This window comes from Varroa destructor, unplaced genomic scaffold (genome assembly GCF_002443255.2).
Source record: "Varroa destructor unplaced genomic scaffold, Vdes_3.0 BEIS01000001.1, whole genome shotgun sequence".
Classification (NCBI taxonomy): Eukaryota; Metazoa; Arthropoda; class Arachnida; order Mesostigmata; family Varroidae; genus Varroa; species Varroa destructor.
Genome location: NW_019211454.1, coordinates 60674880 through 60688140, shown reverse-complemented (window position 1 = coordinate 60688140; position 13261 = coordinate 60674880). Strand labels below are relative to the sequence as shown.

At 40.0% G+C, this 13261-nt stretch overlaps 2 long non-coding RNA genes across 3 annotated transcripts in view; one reads left to right on the top strand and one right to left on the bottom strand.

Annotated features, from left to right (window-relative positions):
- LOC111242882 (uncharacterized) overlaps positions 1-13261 on the top strand; it is a 30792-nt gene that overhangs the window by 4485 nt on the left and 13046 nt on the right. The window contains exon 1 of one of the 2 annotated variants that reach the window (XR_002670194.2): positions 11318-11829. The exons of the other annotated variant lie outside the window; for it this stretch is intronic. This is a non-coding gene — a long non-coding RNA (uncharacterized LOC111242882). Of the gene's footprint in view, positions 1-11317; positions 11830-13261 lie in introns of those variants that run through there. 2 annotated transcript variants of the gene reach the window in all.
- On the bottom strand, positions 1078-4187 carry LOC147758898 (uncharacterized). Its single transcript, XR_015319527.1, has 3 exons — positions 4040-4187; positions 2430-2536; positions 1078-1301 (listed from the first exon to the last, which is right to left on the bottom strand). It is a non-coding gene; the product is annotated as an uncharacterized LOC147758898 (long non-coding RNA).

Here is a 13261-nt window from a genome sequence, read left to right as displayed (position 1 = left end):
TATATATATATATATGTACTGTGTATTTAGGTTATTCTTAACTCCGAAAAAAGTTGATTCTTTGGTCTGTGTTCACCATGTCCGATGTACTCCTGGTGCACTGCTGAGAGCAAATACCGAACTTGCACCTCGGTGATGCCCAACACACGAAGCTTGCATATTCTAAAAGACACTAAGCTGCTTATTTAGAGAGGCAGACTCATTTGCCAATGAAAATACTTTTGATATTCTGAGTCGTTGAAAATTTTGGCCGAGTCAAAAAGGTCGACGCTTTCACAAATTTCATAACATTCGAAACAAATAACCTGTCCTTTAAACAACTAGCAGAGATCTAACATGAAATTCCAGTTTATACAATAACGGCACATTTAATGTTATAATGGTGCGCATATTATCACGTTACTAGACGGTCACGTTATTTTTTATGTTTTTGACACAGTCACATGGCTACGCGTTGAGTAGATGAAACAAGTTATCTACACAGCGTTCTGTGTTCAGCTTTGGCACGAGCTAGATATTTGATAACAACTAGATTCAAGATCGCTTTTTTAGCCAGCTTCCGCTGCGTCCGCCATTATATACGCCTTCGCTAACTTGTAGGGATATGAGGTAAATGAAAAGATTTTTTAATAGGTTATTTTTTTTCATTTGAGTAGTTCAGAAGTCTATTTTGGTGGCTTATTTATCTATATCAAATACAAGAAGCGCAAGTCACCTCATTCGAAGAAAAGGGAGCTGGTACCAAATTCCTCTAAGATCACCCCTTCAACTTATCTCTTAACATATTGAGGAAAGCGTTCGCGAAATATGCATGTTGCTGGTTTAAATAAGCGAACGATGGTTTTCCCGTTCAGCACCATTTAAACCTATACAATTTCGAATAATAGTTTAAAATGTGTTATTATAAAATTACGCCGTGATAAACAACCCAAATTAGCTGCATTAGTGAGAGTCTCGCACCGTACTATTTTGAGAATTCTGTAAGAGTCAAGACGGGATTTAACCTGTGCAAGCGGTCCTTAGACAAACAGCCATTTTTTGGGCCCTTACTTGTGAACCAACCATGCTTTACAAATCATAGAAGCTAACTAGCATTCAAAAAGAGATCACGCGCCGGACTAAAGAGACACGCCTAATCCACATCTGCGCTGTCAAACTGTCGTAATTTTTTTGGCCGCAATTTTCAACACATCGACATCCGCGCCGACAGACCCTTTAGCTCGAGGCTCGCAGTTGTGAAGAAAAGCGGTTTCTCAGATGGTCGAAAGATGCCTCCGGCATATATGGCTGAACTCTTCGCACTTCAGTGCGCAATTACGGTACGAAACATAAAAGATAAATTAGAAGATGCTTTAAAAAAGAGTCTAAAATCTAACTTGCATTGAATTTGATTTCGTTTCGTCGCGATACAGTGCCTAGTTTTGGCAGGACTGTAGTGGATATAACTTAGAGTAAACTGATGTCTGTTGAAGTTATTCCTATAGGACCTTTATTGCCGAAACAAGAAGAGATTTGACCGTTCTATCATTTCAGCAAAACGCCCGTCCATCGTTCCGAATGTAATGCGAGCACCCTGTTAACAATTGGCTTCACAAGCTGCAAAAGATTGCTGTTTCAATTCAGACGGCTTCATCTACTTTTTTTAGTACTGTTAATATTTTCAAAAAGTAGCTATTTTTCGTAACTTTAATCAGAAGTTGCAAAATAGTAAATTAGCAAGCTGCTCCTTCTATTGTTAAGTTATGCAAAGGAGCTAGATTGAAAAAAGACAGCATTTCCTATATTTCCTAATTTGAAACCAAAGCAATCGTTTTTTTTTTATTTTACCGTTCAAGGGGCAACAGACTTTACACAGTGCCTTATTCACCTTCCAGCTCAAAGGTCACTCTTCAAATTACAAATAATACATTATATCGAATTCAGTATCATAAATTTTAGTCTTGACATCTATTTCGAATGAAAAAAAAGCTATTTTTATTATCTAAACTCGTACGCGCAGCGTTATATGATCTTGTCACCCCCATGGCAATTCCCTTGGGTTGTTAATTGTAAACAGTTGAAAAAGTCAAACGCTTTTCTTGTGATCTCTGTTTATCGTTTATGAGATAATCAAATTTTAAACAAGGAACGATCTCCTTATCTTAAGAAAACTTCTGCAGTGCCCGGCTCGCAAGTATTAAGTTCAATGTGTTTACATATCTTGCCTAACGATAACTAAACAACACCGTAGTATTATCGCATAAGCTTTATCACTTGCTAGCAATCCAAAGGAGCTTACAGCACCCCTATTGCTAAATAAACTGATGCCTAAATTTTACGAGAGTAGAACTTACATCCAGTTACCTAATTTATAATGTATATTGTGGGAAATGTTACCTATCTATAATATATATATATATATATATATATATAAACTAGAATATGCATACCGTGTACAAAGAGAACGGTTTTTCTGTTTCGGATTGGGTTCGGCGACCGAGGATACCGAAGACGTCCTCTGGTATGGACTCAGAAGTCGCGGACATTACCTCATTGGCTTTGGTTTACGTTACCGAAAAAGGAAAAGGAGAGGGACCCTGATAAAGGCTACATTTCACTTACCTAATTATTGTTTAGTGCGCGGAACCTCAATACTTGGTGTTTGTCACTTGTTCATCGATAATCTACTTGTCTACGAATATATATGTTAACTTCAAACCTCATAAACATGATTAGCAATGCTGCCATTACGACAGGGAACCTCGCGGGCCTATTGAACTGTATCCATTAAAGTATATTTGTTGTCACATAGGTCACTGTGATCATCTGTAATCTGTAAATCACTATAAACTTAAATGATAGGTTAGGTAATTAATAAATTGGGAGCATCTTTTATTCAGTTCATGCTCGGGCAATTTATTATAGTCTAGTTGGCTTTTTCTATTTAGACTATTTTGGCTGTTCGTAGAAGTGCTCGTTCGGGATGTGCGGTAACCATTACGACAATAAAGATGTATTGGTTAAAGAGGTCTAGCGGCATTAATTGACGCAGCAATGGGAGCGGTTTAAGAAAGATGTGTACCATTGTATACAATCTAAAAGGTTATCCAAGATATTTTTGCCCTCTTTGAATGTTTTAATACTATATATAACTACATATAAAGCACGATCATCTCAATTTCTCGATTCTTCACCTGTAACGAGACGCTGAGTCATGTAAAAACAATAAACCTCAGCCAAAAAACATTTCTAGGCAGGGATTTAGCGTTCAATAACAGCCGGTTGAAGTGCAAATTCCTGTATCCTGTCAAGCCCATTCTGACGAAAGACGCCAATTAGACTGGTAAAACTCTTTGTTTAATGTGGTCGTTGAAGAGACGCTTTTGCATTCTGTCGTATCTAGCAGAGAACCAGGTCTTGTTATACCCAATATTTCGATCCATATGGATCCTCACTAACGACGCGCCCTTATCTTTAGTCTGCAATAAAATAGTATCGTTTACATTAACAGTCATTCAGAAATACCGTCACCTTTTACAATAGGAAAAATGATTTAGTTTCGTATAAAACCCCAGGAAAAAGCGCAAAAAACAAGTTGAGTTTGAATGAAAAATCAGTCGATTCGAGAAACGGAGTCCTTCCTCAGTATGATGGTCGCGCCGTGTTTCTATTTACACGCTTTACGTTTTGCCAGTGTTTCACCAGTCTGGCTCGGCTGTCTGGTGCACTGGCAAAATTTGGATATTCGTTTGCCCTTAGAAGGATTTCCATTTTCAAAACCTGATTTTTTTCTCACTGTAACAAAACGAACTTCTGACAAAAAATTGATTTTGGTCGTCACAAAGTCTTATGCTACATGCACCTTTTTAGAACAGGTTCACAGATCCTAAAACGCAAAAGAACTCGCTTGCATAAACTATACTATCGTACTTTTCGCCCCATAGAGCAGTAGAAAACTAGGCACTATTCAAGCCTCGAAAAAGCCTGGATTTTCTTGTTTTACGCGCTGATATGTCCCGCCCGTGTCTGTCTAAAACGGTATAGTTTTATAGCTACATACCTGCGTAACGGAAAGACCGCAAGAAAAAATGTTATGCAGACTCATTTAAATAGACGATTGAAGCACTTGTAGATCATTGATAAGGCTAAATTTAACGTTTTTGTTCGAACTACTGATGGTTGTCAGCTGAAGCAATGCCCTTCGTTTATGATCGGAGTATAAATGGCTCCAGATTTTATTCTGCATATACATATATATTCTATTGTATTTGGGTCGTTTAACGCCTGCGCAATAACAGAACGACGAACAGTGGTTTGGCAGACTGGAAAAGGTAGGTTTATTGCTTACTTACAAGGCCGCCTGATCATACAGAATACTTGCGGCCACTCTATTGTGCAAAATGTAATCAAGAGCTGATCAATAACGTGTCGTCATAATGTGCGTCTATGTTGTTTAGAGTCACCATTGGGCTCACGTGTGTTCTGGGTATGTTAGCGTCTTATATGCCGTAATATTTTCCCCCCGAAAACAAACTCTCTGTGTGTAATGACATGTGAAACTAAGCTGCACCATTGAGGGCTTCCTCAGAATTTGTTTATCAACGTTTCTTCCCGGGTAGTATGAGAAAACTTTTCTAAAAAAAAGAAAGCGTGATATAAAAAGAAAACAGAAGCTTTTTCAGCTTCCAGATATTTAATCCGTTTTTATATAAGAAAAAACGACGAAGTTTCGCTCGACCCGTGGTGCATAGTATACTGCTGATGCAAACTTCTGAGGAAATACCTGCCCGGATTTAGTGGTCGCATTTGAATTGTAGGCAATAGTGATAAATATGCCCTATGTAAAAATGCTCTATCTTATCCATAGGAATAGTCATGGGCCATGTACAACACACGTGATTACATGTAAAGAGGGCCTGCTGGAAATGCTCTGTTACATATCGAACCCAATTTTCGAATTTATCAACCCACGATGAGGCACGTTTAAAATTGGCGCACGAGAAGAAAGAATGCGACGAGCGATTTCATACGATTTAGCTCTTCTCGGAGCGTAATAGAGTTCTGTGAATTTTTCCAATTTGAGATGCTGCAGGAAGGGTTTCTTGAGGCTAAATGTTCTTCTAACATAAAAAGACAATAAAAAACCTTGGACATTGGGAATGTAAGGTCATTTAAATGAAAAATCTAAGCAATGGTCAAGTAGGGCAGCATCGATTGTGAAACGCGACAACATATTTGTATCCTTCATTGTTTTAACGGTGCTAGTAAGTTAAAAATGTAAGTAGCCATCCATATCGATTCTATTTTGACATTTAACTTTAACTAAGTACAACTTGCATGATGATTAGCTAATGATTCGGTTCTACAATACAATTATATCTACCCGTAGGATACAGTTTGGTCGCTGGATAGAATCATAACAGATATTGCATCATTCTCACTGGCCCCTTATCGGCACAAAAATATATATATCAGACATTGGGACACTGTCCTGTTAATTTATATTTATAATAAAGTTTTTCACCACTGCCACAAAAATTAATAATTACAATTTGATTAGAAAAAGTAAATTCTGTATTCTGAAAAACGCTGTATTGATGTATGGGCCGGATAGGACTGTTAGTGCTGTTGATTTCACAAGGCGTACCGATTAGCTACTGCATTGAAAGGTTGCTTACTCACAAACAAACACTGGCATCGCGTCCGAGCGACAAACACGGTCAGATCAACGACTTCGACAGAGCACATTGGACTTCATGCCATAAATCGCTACATGCTTCAGAGCAAATTTCATTTCTCACAAATGACGAGCCGGCGCAACAGCAGGAACTTCTAACTTTTCAGCCACATGCTAATTGCGTGGTCGATAAAGGTCGCGCTAGGTCGCGTCTGGTATCCTTGCCTATTCTGCGTGAATGCAACAGGTATGTGCCTGTATAGAAGCTTACATCTTCGCAGATATGCTGAGATCTTTTGCGTGCAATGCCTTACGTGTTGTTGGAAACCCAAATCTAATTCAAGTTCTATGCCTTCGACCGCTTGTAGTATTTGTATAGTTCAATTCGATAAACTGGCACGTTCCTATTGTAGAGCGCCGTACGTGATAGTACCGCTGAGGATGGTAGAGAACGTGGATGGCGTTAAACCATAGAGGGGAGAAAACAAATAGAAAAATACATGTCAGCTTAACCATTTTGTTTGCTGGTCCTGCCACACTTAAGGCGGTGGCCGTTGCAGCCCCCGCGGGGTCAATTCGTTGCCTTTTTGATTACACTTCCTCTATGTTAGTTAAAATTAGATCTGTGTGGCGTTTATGCAGGACGTCAAAGACCACACGCTATTGCTGTTCTGGAGCTGATCCGGGGCCGAAATATGAGGAGCGAGTCCAGATAGAAGCAACACGAAAAAACGCAGGGCGTGTTGTCTACAAAAGCAACCACTAGGTACTAAAAAAACAGTTACGATCGTGGTAAAGAGTTAAGTAGCATTTGGAAATACTATTTCTCTATACGTCTAGCATAGCCTTATATGTATGGACGTAACGAGAGCCGGATATCGAGTGCTTACGTCAGCTCACCATACTGCGACATTTGGCCGAGTAAGACCCGGTAAAGTTTGGTAACATTGGATTTAAGGCATTTTATTAGTTAGACATACTTATTACAAAGCTAGCTTTCGTTTAGTATAACAGGTAGACGGAGCAAAATACGAACTAAGGCCACTACAGAATAGTCAGGCATCATAGACCTAATAGATGACATGAATAAATCTAGCGATTCAGTTGTTGCTATAAGCCAGTGATTGTTTGTTCAGTCTGCACTCGAAAAAAGAGTAGAATACTTACAGATATTGGTGTTCAAGAGGACGTTTGAGGCAATAATCGCATCCTAAAACGATACAGCAAGTAATTTTCTAGATAGATAAACTTAAATATCGATATATTTACAAGCGCTCACTTCATCTTCTTGAACTTACGTATAGCCGACGCTATTAATTCGGTTTCGGTGCTGTTGTAAACAAACAGCTGGGGAAAGCCAGGGCGAGCGGGGGTATTTCCAGCGAATGTCTTGTATTCAATTGTTAGGAAGTTGACGTGAGGTTCGATCTGATATTCGTTAATGCGTACGCGTTACCCCCAGACAGACAAAATATCTCTTCGAAAACAGCGCGTGCAAATTCATCCGAACGATAGATAATCTATCTTTCTTTTTTCTTTATTTCGTAAACGAGTTCTCTTCGATATAGCATCAGTGGTTTTTCGAAGTTGTTCTTCGAACGAATCGTTATTACGGTGCCTTCGTAACCACTTACCAATGCTGAAATTAAGCTGGTTATAGCCATACGTTGGTGCCGGCCTTTAATTTTGTCTAACGCATCAAGCAGACTAGAGGTTTAAGCATGAAATTCTTAAAAAGGTCAAATGCAAAGTATAAAGTAAAAGAAATAAAAATTATATGAAATATTTACATGCTATCAGTGCAGACATCTACCATGTCCAATATACGTCCATGTGAAAAATGGATCCATTCATTATAGGAACGACGTATTGTTGACTCTCGCGGGCTCTCGAGCGTCTCCAGGAAATTGGTACATGCAAATAACAAACTCGCATTATATTTGTTCATTCGGGAAAAACAAAAAGTTCCTATTAGACGGTCAGTTGTGAATTTTCGTGTAAAAGTTTCAAGTAGTGCCAAATTGTTAAGACAAAAAATACCCACTGGTTGCTTCCCGTTTTTAGTAGTTTGTTTTCTGGTGATCGAACCCGGTTATATCGTCAGAGAGGTCCTTTGTCCGGGTGTTTTGGCGGATAACCTATCCTTCTGTTTGTTCAGATGAAAAATTTATGTTGAGTTCGGACTCTAAAGGTGGATGTGTCGAGTGAGAGAAAAATGAATGTGAGATAGCAGCTTTTTGCTTAGGTCAAAAGGCCATGCACCAGATAAAGACTCAATAGCCAAAACGATAGGCTCATCTAGCAATTAACCCTTTTCAAAGGCTCGAGGCTTTTCGAGTGAAAGTCGAACGAAATACGCACCGAAAGTCGGAAGAATGCTTGAATTGAGCAAGATACATTTTACTAATACTAATGGCTGAGGGGTTATCGCCGTTACGAACCTTTCTTGGTTCTTGGTTATTAGCATACTCACCGTTGGATTCCGAGCTGGAGGTAAAACGTTGTAGTCCAAAACAAGCAATGACGACATCCTCTTAAGGCAAATAGCTTTCCAACGTTACGTAACGTTCGTATATCCCCCCCCCCCCCCCAAAATGAAAAAGATGCTTTCTTAACATCGTTGCAGACAATTGGGTAAATGCTTTAAGATTACACTATTAGAGATAACGTTATGATAGGTGGCGTAGCTTGAATAAGCAACATGCATCTTTGTGAGTGCGTTCCCTTAGCAACAAACGAAAAATAACAAATAACAGATAATCACAAAAGTATTTATCAAAAAGAAACAAGAAAGCTGTAATAGGTACAGGAGTCTCTGGTGTTGCATAATCGTCTTATTGGAGAAGCCCATAATATATCCGGCAAGACCTCTTTTAGCGGCCTTTCAAGCGATACCAAAAGGCAATTACGAACGCCTATTCACAAACGCCTGTAGCCGTTATTGGTTTTCGCTATAGCAATTGAAGAAGCGATCGCAATGCGCCGACAGATCAGCTATGCTATATACTGGGATTTAACTATATTTAGTAATGAAGCATTGTTCGTTTGCAAAACTTCGTGAATTCCTCAATTATAAAATATTTAACGAAAAACGACCTAACATTTCATTGACAAATAACTTGAAAACCTCGCAAAAACGTTATCATGTATCTTAATACCGCTCACCATCAGCGTATTTTGATCACTTGGCAAATGATTTAATTGCTCTTGCCAAAGGTGCATACACAACCAACTTCAACTTTTTTTTTGTGTTCTAGATATGTAATAATACTGCAAGCCTTGAGCTGTTCAGCATGAACAGCTAGTACCATTCGCGCTTTCGGCTAACTGGGTATTAATCGGTTCCATATTTGCCCATTATTTATCTTCAACTCGTCTTAATCTGGTGCTCTCCAATATATCTGGGCATATCCGCCAGCAACGGCATTACCATGGCGCACTCTCAGCCTGGAATGGACTCGACAAGTTAATCAGGGCCCTTAGAGACACCCTATTATAGTTAGTATGTACACCTATATGAAGACCGACCCTGTTTGAGACTTGAAGCCAGCTACACGATGCAATGGTTAAGAGCAGTTCTAGACAAACGATCTCTGGCAGTAACCAGAATATCGGCTAACCGAACAGCACTTCGATGCAGTTTATAAGTCGGCTTATATCTAGCGCTTGTATATTGTATATTGACGACAATGATCGATTGAAGACACAGAAAAGTCGAAGATGCCGACGGACCAGAAAGGTTTGGTAAATACTACAAACCGACCGTCGGATACTCACGCACTGTTATACTGACCAAGTATAGACCAACCTTTATAAGCGACAATCCTTTGTAACCTATGAAATCGATATATAGAGCAACGGCTCAAAGTCCTCAGATAGTTGGCGACAGCCTTCTGCGGTGTGCCTCCGGCCAGTGCTACCTTTCGACGCCCCCAGCCGAAATTGTGACCAGCAATTACGATCCCAATAAATGCCGATGGAGAAAACCTTGACCGCATGGAAAAAATGTAAGGATTGTCTGTCTAAAGCCAAATCCAAGCGATGCAGTTGTATTTCCCTCGAGACCCTGTAGTACTTAAGTCACCTCTGTCAGCGGAAGTCCCCGAGTGGCCGACAATCGACAAGTTCAGCACTCGCACTTTCCGAGACCAACGCACTAGACTAGTGCCGAGGTCAAACATGACATCGAAAGGGCTATTCCTGCCAGGTCCCAAAACCTACTCACGCGATATATTACGACCATCATGCGGCAACTTCTCACCATGCAATCTCAATGCCGGAATTTCATCCACAATAGGCTGGTAACGTTACATCCCTAGGATTACTCGACGATGGTTGCTTTCGCTCTGTTCAATCGAATTGAATGCCATTTCTTTTAAGTACCTATTCTATCGGCAATTTTGTCCTAAGCGATCGGCGTCTTCCATCTTTAGCAGCTCGAATAATAGTACGGTTTATGGCTGTATGTTCGAATGCTAGTGTTGGATAACTGCTATTCAGCTCTTCAGTTGTTAGCTAGGATTCATTTGTTGTCGTAGGTCGGCATAGCGAATGCGTACCTCGCTAGATTCCGATTATACATATTCTTAAGCGGTTTATGTTTCACCATCCACATTTTCTTCCGCCTATATAATTGCCCCCTTCGAAAATCGAAAATTTCGGCCTTTTGTCATTTACTAAAGCTGGCCGACTCGCGACATCCTGAAGCTGATGACTCTTATCCTTTAGGGTGGATATCTGTAGTAACGGAAAGCATCGTAGCAACAAGAAAATAACGATAGCTAGAACGATTACAACTGAAAATAAAAAAATTTGAGATGAAAATATTAGCCTCAAAACCTTAAGTATGTAGCAGTCGGTGCTAACCCGAGCGTTATCACGGTGAGCTTCATTAAATAACAGATCGAAAATAAATCGAGCCCACTACCTATCAAATTAGTGTAGAACGAAGAAACGTTGATGAAGACAGAAAAGGGGGCATGCCAACGAATGGGCAGTGTGAAGGTAATGCGTTCACGTATATCACTTATACAAGTAGAGCATATAAATGTGTGGGTATATAAACGAAGTAATATAAGTTGACTGCATATAAACGAATATAACAGCCATTGGGCCAAAGGGCGGGATATAAGCGTATTGGGAAAATTAATAGGCATATGGGTGGGACAGAAGCAGTAATATCAGGACGTATTGTTGATATGAAAGAAAAATAGATATGAGGATTGGTATAGGGACGCAGTAAACTGTAAGTAAGGGATGACAAGTATATAGCCTGAGATGACAAGGTAATCGTGCTGATAATGGCAAGGCCTAAAGTATTCCTAAAATTCGAGTGTATAAGTATGGCTGAAGCGGATAGGAGACACTGGACAGACACGGCAGTGATGGTAGCGGCGAGTGAAAAAAACACAAGATCTAAGCAGCAGCAATGGCAATACAAACGCAGAATAATGACAGCTGTGATTTTCCTAAAGCTAAAAGTGATGTTGGATAGGTATTGTGTTGATAGAGCAAATGAATAAAGGCAAAATGAATGAATGATATATAAATAGCAGGTTTGGTCGTGCTTCGCTAACGGTATTGCCAATCAAAGCTGGTATTGAGCTTCTATTTATCGGAACTTGATTTGCGGGAAATTCTGTTTGCAGTCTGTATGAAAGCCGTGGAGCAAACGGTATTCCTGCACATTGCCAGATCGAGTTTTGAGCTAACTTATGTGATACTAAGTTTTTGGCCGCGCCAATCGGGGGCCAAACGGCCCTTGCATGATGAATGCACTGGGATCATTGTAGTGATGTGTCTGATATTCGGCTGCTGCCAGCGTGAGTCATACGAGAACGAAGCAACACTCTGAGCGGCCAGGAGGAGAGCTGCCATTGTCACTGCGGCAGTAGGCAACATCCCACCAGTAAAGTGAATATTCCGCGATTAAAAACTAGGACAAAGGCGCGCGTGGGCATGCCTGTCGAGTTGAATAGAATCACGAAAACGAATAACTCGAATCTTCACGAAGTGCATGATCGAATGCTCTTACGCAACTGAATCAGTGGTCTCTTCACCCCACTAAACGAAAGTTGCAGTGTATTGGTGATCAGTGTGTGCTTTGCCCCGATTTGTGTGTACAAGCACACTTCTTGGAGGCAGCACAGTCCGTGAGAACACCGCCCAAAATGGTTAGTACATGTCGAAATGAGAAAGCTATTAAACATTATAGGTGATGGACGAGAGAAATATAGATTGCGGAAGGGAAGTACAATAAAGGCTCGATCATAGAGGAGCACAAGGAAAAGGCATATAGTTGCTTATCCACGGCGAAGTTCAACCTAAAGCATACGATTGATCTGTGTCAGTGTGTTCGAAGGCAAAACGTAGCGCCATCTTTATCAATTTTGGTGCATGCAATCACCTGTCCGGTCGTAAGTGACAAGTAAAAAGGGGAGCAAATTGAGATGGGATGTCCTGCAGAGCGAGCTGACGGATATACATCCCTGTTAAGAACTGCAGAGGTCGAAAGACTGATTGACAAGGAAGTAATTTCAGGACAGTCGCAGTGAAAACAAACAAATAAATAGCAAAAAAGATCAATTACATTGAGAACATTAATTTTCATCGGTCGGTTCGATCGAACGCATGAGTTCACCATATATAATTTCTTTGCCCGCTATATTAGCGAAGAATGACTGATGAGATAATTTATGTAGGTGCTTGGAGACATCTGAGCTGATCTATAAATTATCTTCTTATTCTTGTAAATTCACTGCCGTATTAAGCTCTGCCTAACAGGACGTAAATTCCGAGACATTTATGTCATTAGACATGGGGAAATAATGTTCAAATAACATATTGCGAACTTTACAATAGTCAGCCTGAAGTACGCATTCGGTTTTTAGGATAGATTTTACTTAACGGACAAACGAGGTTGCATGTTAATGATGCTAGATAAAGTCCAAGATTGGACCTGAAAATAAGAAATTCTGAAATATGGGTGAAAGTTGATAGGTTGCCGATAAACGTGTTTAGAGGAATAGTGATCGTAGGGGTAAATGGGCCAACTGAGCTTCGAATTACATGGAACTGATGCGAACAGCAGGTACAGTACCTGATCATAATAGCAATAATCGTATCAACAATTGCAGGCCTCATTACGGACCAGTTTATTGGAGAGGACGAGTCCTGCGTTGTGATTACCACGCATTGCTATTCGGCATAGCTTATTCAAGCCGACTAGACAGCCAAGTTCCGTAATAGTATCAAATTATAAAAATCATTATTGAGATAGCCGATAAGTACGTTAAGACCTTAAAGGTGATATAAAGTAAAAGCCAAGGGGACACAGTCCAATGTGGAAAATTTGAAAATTAATGACATTATGGTACACAGCATGGTTAGAATCTGTAAGGAAGATGAAAGTAACAAGTATTCGTCAATTGGGGGTGCCTTAATTATGAAGACATATGGTCGAATATGTCGGTCCCAACAGACAACGTCAAACGTTTCGTTGACGTAATGGGGACAAATAATATGTTGGTAAATCAACAATAGTCGTTATTGGTTGTTGCTGTCGTCCAATGGCATCGTGCCGCCTGATGTTTCATTACTCAATGG